This window comes from Podarcis bocagei, assembly GCF_964188305.1.
Source record: "Podarcis bocagei genome assembly, chromosome: 15".
Taxonomy (NCBI): Eukaryota; Metazoa; Chordata; class Lepidosauria; order Squamata; family Lacertidae; genus Podarcis; species Podarcis bocagei.
The window spans coordinates 14,379,296-14,395,610 of NC_138141.1; positions in this window are offsets into that span (position 1 = coordinate 14,379,296).

The window sequence follows — 16,315 nt, forward strand, 5'->3', positions numbered from 1 at the left end:
TCATGGATCCTCACGCTTTTTGCACTAGATCAGCCCAAACTCACCATCAAATCACACATCATTCCCAGGGGCACAGCCTGCACCACAAAAAACTCGGATCCACGGATTCCTGACCATACCGTGGCCCAAAAACGTGGTTTTGAAGCACAGATCCTCATGGATCCTCACTCTTTTTGCATTGGGCCAACCCAAACTCACTGTCAAATCACACATCATGTCCAGGGGCACAGCCTGCACCACAAAAAACTCGGATCCACAGCTTCCTGGCCATTCCATGGCCCAAAAACGTGGTTTTGGAGCACGGATCCTCATGGATCCTCACGCTTTTTGCACTAGATCAGCCCAAACTCACCATCAAATCACACATCATTCCCAGGGGCACAGCCTGCACCACAAAAAACTCGGATCCACGGATTCCTGACCATACCGTGGCCCAAAAACGTGGTTTCGAAGCACGGATCCTCATGGATCCTCACGCTTTTTGCACTAGATCAGCCCAAACTCACCATCAAATCACACATCATGTCCAGGGGCATAGCTTACACCACAAAAAACTCGGATCCACGGCTTCCTGGCCACTCCATGGCCCAAAAACGTGGTTCCGAAGCACGGATCCTCATGGATCCTCACGCTTTTTGCACTAGATCAGCCCAAACTCCCTGTCAAATCACATATCATGGCCAGGGGCACAACATCCACCACAAAAAACTCGGATGCATGCCTGCCTGGCCATACCGTGGCCCAAAAACGTGGTTTTGAAGCATGGATTCCCATGGATCTTCATGATTTTTGCACAAGATCAGCCCAAAGTCATCATCAGATCAAACTTCATGGCCAGGGGCACAGCATCCACCACAAAAATCACGGATCCACGGCTTCCTGGCCATACTGTGGCCCAAAAACGTGGTTCCGAACCACAGATCCTCATGGATCCTCACATTTTTGCATTGGGCCAGCCCAAACTCACTGTCAAATCACACATCATGTCCAGGGATACCACTTGCACCAAAGAAATCTAGCATCCACAGCTTCCTGTTCATACCACTGCCCAAAAACGTGGTTTTGAAGCACGGATCCTCATGGATCCTCACACTTTTCGCATTGGGCCAACCCAAACACACTGATCAATCACACATCATGCCCAGGGGCACAGCCTGCACCACAAAAATCATGGATCCATGGCTTCCTGGTCATACTGTGGCCCAAAAATGTGGTTTTGAAGCACGGATCCTCATGGATCCTCACGCTTTTTGCACTAGATCAGCCCAAATTCACCGTCAAATCACACATCATGGCCAGGGATACAACTTGCACCACAAAAAAATAGGATCCACGGCTTCCTGGCCATACCGTGGCCCAAAAACGTTGTTTTGAAGCACGGATCCTCATGGATCCTCACGCTTTTTGCATTGGGCCAACCCAAACCCACTGTCAAATCACATATCATACCAAGGGGCACAGCCTACACCACAAAAAACTCGGATCCACGCCTGCCTGGCCATACCGTGGCCCAAAAACGTGGTTCCAAAGCATGGATCCTCATGGATCCTGTTGATTTTTGCACAAGACCAGCCCAAAATCACCATCGGATCAAGCATCATGGCCAGGGGCACAGAATCCACCACAAAAATCACGGATCCACGGCTTCCTGGTCATACCGTGGCCCAAAAACATGGTTTTGAACCACGGATCCTCATGGATCCTCATGCTTTTTGCACTAGATCCGCCCAAATTCACCATCAAATTACACATCATGGCCAGGGGCACAACCTACACCACAGAAATCACGGATCCATGGCTTCCTGGCAACACCATGGCCCAAAAACGTGGTTTTGAAGCACGTATCCTCATGGATCCTCATGCTTTTTGCATTGGGCCAACCCAAACTCACTGTCAAATCACATATCATACCAAGGGGCACAGCCTGCACAACAAAAAACTCGGATCCACGGCTTCCTGGCAACACCGTGGACCAAAAACATGGTTTTGAAGCACGGATCCTCATTGATTCTCACGCTTTTTGCACTAGATCAGCCCAAACTCACCATCAAAACACACATCATGGCCAGGGGCACAACCTGCAGCAAAAAAATCACGGATCCATGGCTTCCTGGCGACACCGTAGCCCAAAAATGTAGTTTTGAAGCACGGATCCTCGTGGATCCTCACACTTTTTGCACTGGGCCACCCCTAAATCACTGTCAAATCACACTTCATGCCATGGGACACAGCTTGCACCACAAAAAACTCGGATCCACGGGTTCCTGGCCATACCGTGGCCCAAAAACGTGATTTCAAAGCATGGATCCTTATGGATCCTCATGCATTTTCCATTGGCCAACCCAAACTCACCGTCAAATCACACATCATGGCCATGGGCACAGCCTGCACCACAAAAAACACGGATCCACAGCTTCCTGGCCACTCCATGGCTCAAAAACGTGGTTTTGAAGCACGGATCCTCATGGATCATCACACTTTTTGCATTGGGGAACCCCAAATTCACCCTTTATTCAAATATCTTGTACATAACCACAGATCTGACCACAAACATCATGGATCTACTGCCATATGCTACCCTGGATATATTGGCCAATTTTTAGGTGGGTGTGCTGGGATGGAGGAAACGGAGTCGGCTGAATCTCTATCCATTAAAGATGGGCGTCCAATGGCTGGGCCATAATAATTTCAGTTTGGTTTGCCAGCTCCCAGCTCTTAATGGGGCGGAATAGTCACCTGTAGCCGCTATCAGGAGTCCCGGTGTGATCCTGGATGCTTCTGTCTCTATGGAGGCATTGGTCACAAATGTAGCCAAACTGGAATTTTTGAATCTATGTCAGGTTAGGAGATCTGTACCGTACCTGTCCCTTTCCAACCTAGCCATGGTGATCCATGCAGTGGTCACCTGCAGACTAGACTACTTTAACTTGCTGTACACCTGAGCCGGGGAGTGCAGGGTATAAATGTGATAGAGAGAGAGAGAGTGAGAGAGATAGATGCAGGGCTACCCTTGAGACTGCTCCAGAAACTCCAAATGGTCTAAAATGCAGATGCATGAGTTCTTACTTGGACTTTGTGGAGAGCCCACATTCAGTTGGTTGTTCATCAGCTGGATTGGCTCCAGGTGGAGTATCGAATCAGGTTCAATGTTTTGGTGCTAATCTTTAAAGCCCTAAACAGTCTGTGACCTTTCTTATCTGTGGGAATTATCTTCCAATACACCCCCCATGAGTGTGACGCTCATCTAACAGCAACCTACTGGTGGTCCCTGGCCCAAAACATATCCAGCTGTCCTCAACCAGAGCCAGAGCCTTTTTGGTGGAACGCTTTGTCTAATGAGAACCAGGGCTCGGTGCAATCTATCTCAGTTCTCTCACTTGTCATGGTGAGTGGGCTTGCACATTCCTATGACCCTTGTGAGTGAAGCCATTGGGAATCTCGTACTCCCAGCAGGGTCACCCAAGGTGGTAAGGTCAAAGAAAATTAAATATGCTCAGAGTCCTTTAGTGATTTCATGCTCTTTATTGCAGCTTGTAAAACAGTGATTGAATTCCCCCCCCAAACCTCAGGCTTTTATATACATTATTTACACAATGAGTCCCGTCTGACTAGCTGATTCTGCTTCCCTCCTGGAGCCTGAATGGTCTTTTCCTGCAAGCCAATCAGTTCTTGCATTCTAGGATCCTACTTGCCTATTGTTCTAGGATTCAAGCTTAGTACATAACAGGGAAGGAGTTAGACAAAGAATGATCCAAGAAGTCCTCAACGGCGGAACAGGCGGGTGATAACAAGCAGTGTGTTACAACGGCTCTGAAGGCGGATGAAGGCTGCAGCAGATAGGATCCACCAGTTTGTCGTGACTACTCATGCCATCAGAACAGAGCCCTACTGCGAAGACTGTGCGTTGGTCAGCGTGCACTAATCTACACACATAAAACAAATTCACGCACAGGCGTCTTCCAAAAACCAAACCCAACCCCCCCAAACCCTCCCCCCATGGCCATCACTAAATGGCTACTGTGGCAGGAATGTGAAGCCCCTAGTCATGAACCGACACATGGGCGGTCAGTCGTTCTGACTCAAGGAATGAGGCCGTTGAGCAGCTCAGCAGCTGTATCCATGACTGAGCAGCCCTTTTTAGGATCCACTATGCTCACCCCGAAAAGGGGAAGGGGCTGGAAACGGTGCCCTAAACATAGTATGCCTCCCTTTTTCCCTGACTGGATTACCACGCCCAGGTGGAATCTCTTTTCCTATAGTTTGAATCCATTATTCTGCATCCTAGTCTCTAGAACAGCAGAAAACAAGCTTGCTCCCTCTTCAACATGACATCCCTTCAAATATTTAAACATGGCTATCATGTCACTCCTTAATCTTCTCTTCTCTAGATTAAACAAATCCAGCTCCCTAAGTCTCTCCTCATAGGGCTTGAATTCCAGACCTTTTACATTTTGGTCACCCTCCTCTGGACATGCTCCAACTTGACAATATCCTTCTTCAACTGGACACAGTATTTCAGGTGTGGTCTGACCAACCAACCAGAATAGTGTGGTAGCATTCCTTCACTTGATCTAGACACTATACTCCTATTGATGCAGCCCAGAATTGCATTGGCATTCTTAGCTGCCACATCACACTGTTGACTCATATTCAGCTTGTGGTCGACTAAGACTCCCAGATCCCTTTCACAGGTACTGTTGTCAAGCCAAGTGTCCCCCACCTGTGCATTTCACTTTTTCTATCCAGGTGCAGTACCTTACATTTCTCCCTATTGAACTCCATATTGTTGGTTTTGGCCCAGCTCTCTAGGCTATTCAGGTCATTTTGAATTCTGACCCTGTCCTCTGGTGTATTAGCAACCCCTCCCAGTTTGCAGTCATTTGCAAATTTGATTAGCACACCCTCTATTCCATCATCCAAATCATTTATAAAAATATTGAATAGCACCAGGCCCAGGACAGAACCTTGTGGAACCCCAGTAGTCATTTTTTTCCAGGATGAAGGTGAGCCACTGATGAGCACTCTTTGGGTTCAGCCCATCAACCAATTACAAATCCACCTAACAGTAGCTTTGTCTAGCCCACATTTTACTAGTTGTTTTGCAATAATATCATGGGGGACCTTTTCAAAGGCCTTACTGAAGTCAAGGTAAGCTGGTACAAGGGAAAGCAGGATTGTAATTACCGTAAAAATTACTGATTACTTTGGATCAGCAGTCTCAACCTAACCCGCTATGTGGGGAGAGCCACGTGTTCCTTTGGAAGGCAAGTGGAATATAGTGTGATATACTGACAGCTGTTTTAAAAGATGTAACTGTAACTTAAAATCCAGTATCAGGGAAAAAAAACAAAAATAGATGGTCCCTGTGTGGATAGTCATGTTTGCATGATGGGGCCACCTCCAGTGACCATGTGGCCTGATATAAGAGGGTTCTAAAATCAGTCCTGAAGGTAGACTGATTGAGAATGACACACGCATAGCTTTTGCTCTGCCATTAACAATGTGAGCTGAAGCAAATTCTTGCCTCCCTTTGGGCTTAGCAATATTTCCTACAGCATTCTTGTTGAAGGGCATTGGAGAGTTAGGTGAGGGTCACTTTTCTGTTTTTCCATCAAGCCCCCAGACAAGAATGCTACAGCATCAGCCCCAAACACTCAGTCTCATAACAAAAAATACTCAACGGAGTTAGGGCTGAGGGTAGGGGAAGTACAATTATGATCTTTCCAGTCCTCTAGAAGCTGACCCTTTTGGTCATTTTGGTCATGGAGCCAAATATCTGATTCCAAGTTTAAAGAGTCTAAACAAGTAAAGAACAAGCTTGCCCTTTACATGCAAAAGCCCTGAAATTCAGCCCATTGGGCAATGATAGGCTGGGAGGAGGGAGGTAAGGACTAGCACCTTCTCTGCCCTCCACCTCCAACAGCTACACCTGAAAGTTTCATGATGGGGTTCGATTTGAGAAGCTGAATGTTTATAAAGGCACTTAGCCAATTTCTGCCACGGAAATTCTGAACAGAAACACTCTGCAGGTTCAGCCCCCAAAAGAAACTGCTCTATGGTCTCTGTGTTGGGAAATGGGAACAGATCTTGCTCATCACCAACCTTCCCTCCACAAATCGGTATCACTATGAGGCTGAACTGAACAGCTTGCTCCAGGGTTCTAAGAGATACGTTTCTGTGGTGTAGTAGTTAAGAGCGGTGGACTCTAATCTGGTGAGCTGGGTTCGCTTCCCCGCTCCTCCACATGCAGCTGCTGGGTGACCTTGGGCCAGTCACACTTCTCTCTGAACTCTCTCAGCCCCACCTACCTCACAAGGTGTCTGTTGTGGGGATGGAAGGGAAAGGAGATTTTTAGCCACTTTGAGACTCCTTCAAGTAGAGAAAAGCAGGATATAAAAACTAACTCCATAAATAAGAATTCTATGGAAAAGGACCATCCCTGCCATGATGATGAAAACTATATGTTTGGATTTTGCTGTATTATACCAACCTGTGGAATATGACAGTTCGCAGTTTCAAAATCTATTTGGCCACAGTGGATTGACAGTCTGGACACACAAAAACCTCTGGAAGATCTTTTGAATCAATGCCTATGCGAAAGCAGTGGTACCAGTCCTTGCAGTTTCCTTCACAGTAAGCCATAGTTAGGTCACCACTGGGCCTCCTGCACCCTTCCTTCAAGAAACATAGTGACCAGCAGCCTTCAAACAAGGATATCTGAGCAATAGGTTAGTGTATCCTTCCATCCCTCTGGGCATGATCGAGACACAGTAATGTAACTCTCGTTCAAGATTTGTCTCTTCTTGGGAGGAACAGCATCAATTTCCACTTGAAAATATTTGTCTTGTCCTTCAAAATAGGTTTTCCCACAGTACTGTATTATTTCTTTTGCAATCCAGGGTCTAATGGCAGCCATATCCTTTTGTATGAACTGTAATTGGGCAGCAGAAGCAATCAGATGGGCAATGGTACATGTGAAAGGACCATAGTCACTGGAATTACGGTACCTTGCCTGGGTATATCAGTTGGTGCAAAAAATGATCAGCCGCAAAACTATAGGGATATTTTGAATCCATCTCATACAGACATGCTAAGAAGGATGTTATTGCATCAATCACAGAGTGGTTCAATCCATGTTTGGAATCTAGATAGAGCATGGTCTTCCTTTTAAAAATGATTACTATCAGTTTCCAGTGGACTTCTCTGTCATTTACTGGAACAATCAAAACATCTTTCTTTAGCACTCCAAATCTCAAACAGTTCTTCAGAGCTTGCACTGGCAATCTTTGACATATCTGCATGAAGTGGCAAGTACGGTAAGTGGGAAAATTGTTCCATTGTGACCTAGCTCTTTGGCCATGATCACCCTGGAGGCAAGAAAGGCGTCTATTATGCGATCATTTATCCAGTTTGATCCTTTCAGTGTGTTTATGTCATAGTTATTAAGTAGTGGGTTGACATAGCAGCCGGCACAGCGATTTCTTCAAGTAGCTCTTTTATTAAGATAAGCTGGAATAGAACTGACTGCGAACAGCTCAGCCGGCCTGTATTTATAGGCAGCCGGCTGTCAACATTGTAACCACAACAGCTCAGAGTTCCCGCCTAAACTAACTGCCGCGGACCTGAGTGAAGACTATCTACAGACCTAAGTGAAAACTATATACAGTATCCCCCTGTTGGCCCAGGGTGAAACTACACTACATAACACCAGTCATACACACAGATGTTGCCAACTGAACCAAAGTCCCATGGTTTGTAGACTGAGTGTGGGGAAGGTACAGTTGTGCCATGGGGGAACTGATGTACAAATCAGTGATTTGTCCAAACACTTCTCACTTTGTGTTGAGAATATGGGGCTGCTATCAAAATAATCAATATCGGTCACTGTCAAATCCTCTTTCCCACCTTTTGGAGTGGAGGTCATCTGAGGCTGAGTGCTTTCCAGGTGTCTCATAGTCAGTTGGTGATCTTAAGGAGTCAAACCCCTCAGCAGCCTGCACTGAATCAGCTGCTGGAGCTACTGTTATCTTTTCCTGCAGTCTGGGGAACTTTCTTCCCGATCTACTCTTCTGTCTTTTATTTCACTTCAACTGTGTGAGCTGCAACTGGCAAGGCTTCCCTGGTTCTGGTGGCATGCCGATAGATTTTGTGGCAGCTATAATATGGTAACAAGTCCTGGATGATGTCCTGTACGGACTGTGCATGCATGGCTGCCCGTATGGTCGCCAGGAGAGCGGCTGCCCATACAGCCTGTACGGCCGCCGTGAGAGGAGCTGCCTGTACGGACGCTACGCGAGCAGCAGCCTGTACAGTCGCCGCGAGAGCAGCTGCCCGTATGGCCCATACGGTCGCTGCGAGAGGGGCTGCCTGTACAGTTGCCGCAAGAGCGGCAGCCAGTACAGCGACCTTACTGTCACCCTCCCCCCAGCATGGCACCCCTGGGCACCACCACGCTGCCCCTTCATATGCCCCTGTAGTCAATCAAATGTACTATGAACAATCTGAAGCCATGCTGGGCACAATTCACCACGAATCCTGTTCTTTTTCTAAAAACACGTGGTGGACTCCAGGAAAGCTGGAAAGCAGGCAACATGATTCCCATGGGCACCACGTTGGAAACCCCCTATTTCAAAGTTTGCACTGACAAAATCTGTTCTCAAAAAAACTTGCAGTTAAACCTCCATTTATAATTACTACCCCTGCAAAGCAACCAACTTTTGTCCCAAAACCATTTGTAGCTGAATTGACGCAAGACAGGTGATTGTTTTTCATGGTTACTTTGGTGGTCTCCATCTAGTTGGTTTGATAATTTACATTCACAGGTAAGATCATCACAATCTCTGCCTTGGACATTCTTGAGGTTTAGCAGTGTCAAAAATTTCCAGGTGCAGTTCTTCACAGTGGAAGCTATGAATATGAATGTCATTTTATTTCAATGTTCTTGCTAATGCAGAACCATTTCAGATAGCGTTTGTATTTCGGTCATTCCATGGACATTGGTGTGATCTTACAATATAATTTGGTGGAGTCCATTTAACAATCATGCCGATCCATGAGGATTAAAGTATTTAATATAGTGTTTGTTCCTTGGCTGTGCTCTGTGGTTTTTGTGGTTCGTTCTGTGGTCATATACATCATGTGTGATTTGATAGTGATTTCAGGGTGACCAAACATAAAAAAACCTAAGGATCCATGGGGATCTGTGCTTCATGAGAATCTTTTTACAGCATGGCAGTGCCCCAAAGTGATCTGGCCATGAGCAGCATAGGTGGTTGGGTAATGAATATGGGGCGACCCAGAAAACTGTGGAGCCGTAAATTTTAAATATATATATATATATTCAATTTTATAAGGATAAGGAAGTACAGAAAGGGAAACGGGGGAGGGGATAGATAGATAGATAGATAGATAGATAGATAGATAGATGATAGATAAGAAATTTAAAAGACCTATAAAGATTATCAAATCCTACAAAGTAGTACTACTACTACTACTACTACTACTACTACTACTACTACTACTACAAATATATTTGTACCCTGCCCATCTGGCTGGGTTTCCCCAGCCACTCTGGGTGGCTTCCCAAAAAATGAAATAAAAATACATTAAAAAGTCACACATTAAAAACGTCCCTAAACAGGGCTGTCGTCAGATGTCTTCTAAATGTCAGGTAGTTGTTTATCTCTTTGACATCTAATGGGAGGACATTCCACAGGGCGGGCGCCACAACCAAGAAGGCCCTCTGCCTGGTTCCTTTTTTTTTTTTTTTTTATAAACTTTATTACAATCACATATACTTGCGCATACAAAGAAAAAGTTGTAACATAAAGACATACAATACACACAACACATTAAAAACACATACATCTAAAAATAGTAGGAAAAAAAAACATTACAAAGAAGAAAATTCCAATCATACCCTTACACACATTTGACTTCCCTTAACCTCAGCTTTGGATTAAACATTCTACATTAATCTTCTGCAGTTATTTTGTTTATCTTTACATGTCGTAGGAGTTAAACATCGTCTACTGTTAAGTTGTTAATTCTCAAGTTAGTCTCAAGGTAACTTATAAATTTCGACCAATCTTCTGTCTTTTTAATAGAGTTATCCCGCCTAATATATTGTGTAAGTCTCGCCAATTCCAGATATTGGTACACTTTGACCTGCCACTCTCTCATTGTTGGAGTTTCTGAGGATTTCCATTTCTTTGCTATTAAGATTCTCGCCGCGGTAGCAGCATACTGGAAGAAAGTCTGATCTTTCTTTTTTATTTCCTCCCCAATCATCCCTAGAAGGAAAGCTTCAGGTTTCTTGGGAAAATTATACTTCAAAATTTTCTTTAACTCCTCGTAAATTTGTCCCCAGAAACCCTTCACCTCCTCACAGGTCCACCAAATATGAAAGAAAGTCCCCACCTTATCTTTGCATCTCCAGCAAGTGTTATCTGCTGTTCTATACATTCTCCCTAATCTTACCGGGGTCAGATACCAGCGGTACATCATCTTGTACAGATTCTCACATAAATCAGCACATACGGTAAATCTCATACCTTTCTTCCATAATGTTTGCCATTTATCATAGCCTAACTCATATCCTAAATCTTTATTCCATTTGATCATTACCTCTTTAATCAACACTTCCTTATTTTCACTTTCCAGCAATTGCCTATACATTTTGGACAGTAATTTGCTATTACTCTCCATAATCTCCACTTGAAATCTAGATTTATTTTCTCCCATACCTATTCTCTTATGTTCCCTCCATATTGCACTAACTTGGTGTAGGTGAAACCAATCCTTAATTTTCTCTTTCAGTTCGTCCTGTGATCTTAATTTCCACCCTTCTTCTGATTTAATTAATAAATCCTCATACGTCCATCTTTTACCTATCATATTTAATTTCTTTATTTTGATGATATCCACAGGTGAAAGCCACCAGGGGGTATTTTGTTCAATCGCATTTTTCTTCCTATTCCAGACTTCCATGAGTGGTCCTCTAACTATATGGTTATGAAATCCTCTATGGACTTTATCTTTTCCCTGCCAGAGATAGGCATGCCACCCAAATCTTAGATCGAACCCTTCCAGGTCTAATAGATCAACATCTTTCAGGGTGGCCCAGTCCTTTATCCAAAGTAGGCATGCAGCCTCATAGTAGAGCCTTAGGTTTGGTACACCAAAGCCCCCTCTTTCCCTGGAATCCATCAAGTATTTGAGTTTCACCCTAGGTTTCTTCTCTTGCCAAATATATTTGGTCAGGGTTCTTTGCCAATTTTTAAAGCAGGTGGTACCTTTTATAACTGGTAGGTTCTGAAACAGAAATAACAGTCTCGGGAGGATACACATCTTAATCGATTCCATCCTCCCAGTCCAAGATAAATTCAATCTACGCCAGGTATTCATATCTTTCTTAATTTCCTTCCACAATTTATCATAATTATCCTCTACCAAGTTAATATTCTTTGTGGACAACCAAATTCCCAAATATTTCACCTTATTCGCTACTTTAATATCCACCTGTTGTTCTAGCTGTAATCTTTCTTGTGCTGTCAGATTCTTTATTAATAATTTAGTTTTCCCCCTATTTAACTTGAATCCGGATAATTTACCGAACTCTTCCAAAAGTTCTATCGCTCTGCTGGTGGTTTCAAATGGGTTCTCAAAAAAGAAAACCAGATCATCTGCGTAGGCTTTTAATTTGTACTCTTTATCTCCAATTCTTACTCCCTTAATGTTTGGGGTCGCTCTTATTTTATTTGTTACTGTTTCTAACACCAAAATAAACAATAAAGGTGACAGAGGGCAGCCCTGCCTTGTGCCTTTCATAATCGGAAAGTATTTAGTCAAGTTATTATTAATGATCAACCTAGCCTGCTGCTCTGTATAAATCGCCCTAATGCCCTTCAAATAACGACCCCTTATGCCCACCTTATCAAGTTTTTGTAGCAGAAATTCCCAAGATACGCGGTCAAAAGCTTTTTCCGCATCAACAAAAATAAGGGCCGCTGGTACATCTGGTCTTGTCTCCAAATACTCCATGATGTCTAATACATGCCGGACGTTGTCTCTCAGTTGTCTACCCGGTAAAAATCCCACTTGGTCTCTATGTATATATTTATTTAATAATTTTTTGAATCTGCATGCCATGATGTCTGCAAAGATCTTATAATCACAGTTTAAAAGCGAAATTGGCCTATAGTTTTTTATATCTGTCTTTTCATTTTCAGTCTTGGGGATTAACGTAATATACGCCTCCTTCCAGGAGCTAGGTATCCTCCCTTCTTGAAGAGTATTATTTATTACCTCCGTTAAAGCCGGCGCTAACAAATCCACCAGTTTTTTATAGTATTTTGCAGGTAAACCGTCCGGACCAGGGGACTTCCCGTTCTTCATCTTATTAATAGCATCCCGGACCTCTTTTTCAGACACCACATTGTTTAATTGTGCACAGTCCTCTTCCGTAAAAAAGTTCCTTTCTTCTTGGTCTAGATAATTCTCTATTTCTACGCTGCTCTCTTCTCCTTTTTCATACAGCTTTTCAAAAAAGGTAACAAACCTATTTTCAATTTCCTCTGGGTCCTCTATCACCCTTTCATCTATAATAAGTTTATTGATCACATTTTGTTTCTTTCTTTTTCTGAGCTGCCATGCAAGTAACTTCCCCATTTTATTGGCCGACTCAAAATATTTCTGTCTCGTAAATTTAATTTTCTGTTCTACCTCTTGATTCAAAATAGCTGAGTATTGGGACTGCAGCACCCTCACCATTTGATTAGTCATTTCATCTGTCGGATCTAAAGCGAGTTTTCTTTCATGGTCCCTCAATTGGGCCAGAATGCCATCCTTCTTTTTCTCCCTTAATTTCTTTCTGTAGCTATTTTGCTGTATTAGAAAGCCCCTTAGGACAGCCTTACCGGCATCCCATACCAACTCTATTGGAGTATCTCTATTCAGGTTCATCTCCAAATATTCTCTCAGGGTTTTTTTTGCCATCTCCAGTACTTCCTCATTTTCAAATAAATATTCATTCATCCTCCACCTGAGCTGCCCTTTCAGTTCGTTTTTAATTTCCAAAATCAGAGGGCAGTGATCTGACAGGGTCCTAGGTAATATCTCACATCTCTTAACTCTCCATACCATAGCTCTAGTCACCCAAATCTGGTCAATCCTACCCCAGCTCTGATGGGGCTCTGAATAATAAGTGAACTGTTTAGTGGTGGGGTTTCGGTGTCTCCAAATGTCAACTAAGTCTAGGTTTCCCACTAACTCATTAAATGAGTTGGGGAGCTTCCCCCTATTTACGTTCCTCTGGTTCTCGCTTCTGTCTATACTCGGTGTTGGGACCCCATTCCAGTCTCCCAATAAAATTAACTTATAAGGTTCCAATTCCAGCAGCATGCTTTCTAGTTTTCCAAAGAACTCAGTTCTTTTTGTATTTGGTGCATATACCGACACTACATTGATTCTTTCCCCTCGAAAATTTAATTGAATACCTAATATTCTACCTTCCTCATCTTTACAGATTTGTCTTGGTTCCCACCTTTCTTTAGCGTAGATTACCACTCCTTTTTTTTTATTTATATCCGAATTTACAAATTCTACTCCCAGATTTTTATTCACCAAGATGTGTCTATGTCTCTTTGCGATATGGGTTTCTTGAAAACAGATGACATCGTATTTCTTATTTCTCAAAGCTTTCTGAATTTTATTCCTTTTAATTTTCTCATTCAACCCATTCACGTTCCATGATAAAAGTTTTAAAGTGTCCAGTGTTGTCTTAGTTCTACAACTACTTTACCTCAAATCAAAAACTCAAATTAAAAACCGACGCCTTTGTTTCCTAGGAGCCCCTCCTCTTCAACCGCCCCTTCTCCCACTGCGGCTTCTTCATCTTCTTCTCCTAAGTTTGACCCCCTCTCTCCTTGGTCTTTCACGCTCCCCTCCCTCTCTTCTTCCCTTTCTCGCCCATTCCCTTTCACCTCTTCATTACTTCGTACTCTATATTCTGTCCTTCCTAACTCTTTTTCATACCTTCTCAGGAACTTCTCTGTTTCTTGTATATCCGTTAATTTAAATTTCTTGTCTTTGTAGAAGAAAGTAATCCCCTCCGGGAACTCCCATCTAAATTGTATTCCGTTTCTCTTTAAAACAGCCACCACTTGTCTATAGCCCTCTCTTTTTCTTAATAATCTAATTGGAATCTCTTTGTAGATGATAATGGGCCTCCCTTCAATTCTAAGTTTGTTACGGTAGCTCGTCCTTAGAATTAAATTCCTCATTTCTAAGGAATTGAATATCACCAGGCAGTCTCCCAAGAATTTGTTGGTTTTTAAATGCTGTGGTCTCGAGATTCTAAATGCACTATCAATCGTTAAAGCTATCTCTACCTCTTCCAAACCCAGCCATTTAGAGAACTCTTTAATCATTTTCTTTCTAACATCCTCATTTCTTTCTTCAACCACACCTCTAAATTTTAAGTGGAGCTGCTTTTGTCGCATGTCGGCCATAGCAAGGTTGTCCCAAATCTTCTCCTGTGCTTTATTTAGTTCACCCAACTCCTCTCTCATCCTCCCTGTTTCCCTTTTCTGTTCCCTCAGTTCCTTCTGTAGCTTCTTATTGGACTCCTCAATCATCTTAGATTTAACTGACAGGTCTTGAATTTTGGATGAGAGCTCTCCTACTGCTTCCTCTATTTTTTTGTCAATCAGGTCTTGCATATCTCCTAGCTTATTTTCCATATATGTTTCGTTTTGTTTAAATTCCTCCTTTATTTTAATCCATAAGCTATCTAAGTCTTTAATCTCCTCCTGACGCGATGCCTTTCTTTCCCCTGGGGTCCCGCCCACTTTCTTTAAGTCCTTCCCCCTCTGCCTGGTTCCTTGTCACTTTGCTTCTCACAGTGAGGGAACCACCAGAAGGCCCTTGGTGCTGGACATCAGTGTCTGGGCAGAATGATGGGCGTGGAGATGCTCCTTCAGGTATACTGCATCGAGGCCGTTTAGGGCTTTAAAGGTCAGCACCAACACTTTGAATTGTGCTCAGAAATGTACTGGGAGCCAATGTAAGTCTTTCAGGACATGTGTTATATGGTCTTGGTGGCCACTCCCAGTCACCAGACTAGCTGCTGCGTTCTGGATTAGTTGTAGTTTCTGGGTCACCTTCAAAGGTAGCCCCACGTAGAGGACATTGCAGTAGTCCAAGCGGAAGATAACAAGAGCATGCACCACTCTAGTGAGGCAGTCTCCGGGCAGGTAGGGTCTCAGCCTGCGTACCAGATGGAGCTGGTAGACAGCTGCCCTGGATACAGAATTGACCTGTGCGTCCATGGACAGCTGTGAGTCCAAAATGACTCCCAGGCTGTGCACCTGGCCCTTCAGGGGCACAGTTACCCCATTCTGGACCAGGGAGTCCTTCACACCAGCCCACCCCCTGTCCCCCAAGAACAGAACTTCATTATTGTCAGGATTCAACCTCAATCCACTAGCTGCCATCCATCCTCCAACCGCCTCCAAGCACTCACACAGGACCTTCACCACCTTCACTGGTTCTGAGTTGAAAGAGAGGTAGAGTTGGGTATCATCCGCATATTGATGGACACCAAGCCCAAACCCCCTGATGATCTCCCAGCAGCTTCCTGTAGATGTTAAAAAGCATGGAGGGGAGGACGGAACCCCGAGGCACCCCACAAGTAAGTCTGAACACTCATCCCCCACCACAACTTTCTGGACACAGCCCAGGAGGAAGGAGCAGAACCACTGTATAACAGTGCCCTCAGCTCCCAGCTCCTCTAGACGGTCCAGAAGGATGTTATGATCGATTGTCGCGACCAAGGCAGTTTCAGTCCCATGAGGAGACCTGAATCCCAATTGGAAGGGATCCAAATGGTCTGCATCCTCCAGGTGTGCCTGGAGTTGTTCAGCAACCACCCGCTCAATCACCTTGCCCAAGAATGGAAGATTTGAGACTGGGCGATAGTTGGCCATACTGGCCGGGTCTGAAGATGTTTTTTTAAGAAGCGGTTTAATGACTGCCTCTTTCAGCTGGTCTGGGAATGCCCCCTCACAGAGGGAAGCATTCACCACCCCGCAGAGCCCATTGCCCAGCCCTTCCCGGCTTGCTTTCATTAGCCAGGATGGGCAAGGATCAAGGATACAGGTGGTTGGTTTCACGCATCCAAGCAGCCTGTCCACATTCTCGGGGGGTAACGGATTGAAATTGATTCCATGCAACTTGACCAGACAGGGCTCTAGCACCCTCTCGCCCCGACCCTGCTCCCACGGTGGTGTCTACCTCCTTCCGAATATGAGCAACT